This window comes from Formica exsecta, unplaced genomic scaffold, assembly GCF_003651465.1.
Source record: "Formica exsecta isolate Colony F162 unplaced genomic scaffold, ASM365146v1 C16426298, whole genome shotgun sequence".
Classification (NCBI taxonomy): domain Eukaryota; kingdom Metazoa; phylum Arthropoda; class Insecta; order Hymenoptera; family Formicidae; genus Formica; species Formica exsecta.
The window spans coordinates 1-1,558 of NW_021848129.1; the positions used below are offsets into that span (position 1 = coordinate 1).

Below are 1,558 nucleotides of genomic sequence, written 5' to 3' on the forward strand. Positions count from 1 at the left end.
TTCTTAAGATTCGGGCGATCTCGTCGAGATCGACTCCCGAACAGTCAGAATTGATGATTTAATTCAATGGTTTAATCGATGGTTTAATTATAGACAACCGTGATTAATCGCAATGACGTGACGGAATGCATTATGGAACTATTCAATGTTTTCCACGGTGATCTCTCTTTTAATTACTCTGTAAGTTTAAGTTATTCATTAACGTAAGCATATGAGGCAACGATTCGTGATTCAAAAACTAAAATTTTTGTATTATCTAGGAGATACGGACTCTTTAAATCGCATCTTTAGATTGCGTACAAACGTGACTCTAATTATTTCAACGTTATTAATCATCTCGAAGAAATACAAAATTTCTGAGATTTTTTCTAAAGAAGAAAATGTGATAGAGTTCTTTATGCGATAAGAATAACCGATAACATGGTAAGACTTAATCTAGATTTTACAAATCGAAAATAGTTAAAACTACTGTTTCTTTTCATATAACAGGTTCGAGGTGCGATAATAAGGACATTAATAAAAGTCAGCTTATTCTGTCTCTATTGTTTGCTGGGTCCATTCTTCAAATTACGAGGTTTGAAGAAAAAACGGCTATGTCCGCCGATTGATAATCAAATATTGTTCCAATCGGCGACGGAAATCGCGCGGAGAATCCGCAGAAGAGAAGTAAGTCATCTATATTTCTCGACAGATTACATAATCTCGAGATATTTTAATAAGGCAATATTACATACAGATTAATACAAGATATCTTCATATGCGCTTGACAATCATTTTAAATTGACATTTAATTAAAAAAATGTATTTAATGAATTGTAATGCAATATATAGAATATCTCAAAACCATTAATTGTCCTTTAAATAACAAATTCTTTGTTTAATCACTTTTCCTAAGCAAAAATGTCAAGAGGGGTCATCCTTTTTTGCAATGGTCCAATTTTTTTTCCATTATATATCTCTGTCTAATTACATTTCAAATTAAAATTCTATTAAAGTAAATTCTATCTGAAGAACGCACATAGTTTTGTTAATCTTTTGATTTCACAAAGTTTAGTTTGCTGCATTTCAATCATTTATATCTCGAAAATTATTATGCCTCAATATTTTCGTTAAAGATAAAAATTATTTTTAAACTGGCCAGAAAAAAGAACAGATAGTTTTGGTACATTTAGTATACAAATTTATTTTCGAAAGATTGGTTGCGAAGAAGTGATCACCGCGTACGTGAAGCGATGCAAGAAAGTGAATCCGTTGATCAACGCGATCGTGGAGGATCGCTTCGAGGCGGCGGTTCGAGAAGCGCGTGATATCGACGATTTTTTAAAATCAACGACAATGGACGAGGCGAGAATTGCGAGCGAGAAACCGCTGCTGGGTCTACCTGTTACGATTAAGGAAAGTATTGCTGTTCAAGGTGAGTCACATATTTCAATCCGTTCTAATATAACAAGTATGCATACGTTTCGACGAATTTTAATGATTTTATTTATGTAATATTATTATTACGACACACAAAGTTATCTAATATAACGCGCGAATCATCGGTGATTTTTTTTTT

At 32.7% G+C, this 1,558-nt stretch overlaps 1 long non-coding RNA gene across 1 annotated transcript; it reads left to right on the forward strand.

Annotated features, from left to right (window-relative positions):
* Nucleotides 1-6: 6 nt before the first annotated feature.
* LOC115245306 lies at nucleotides 7-1,514 on the forward strand. The gene is made up of 4 exons (XR_003885511.1): nucleotides 7-180; nucleotides 261-423; nucleotides 490-666; nucleotides 1,195-1,514. It is a non-coding gene; the product is annotated as an uncharacterized LOC115245306 (long non-coding RNA).
* The last annotated feature ends 44 nt before the right edge of the window (nucleotides 1,515-1,558 follow it).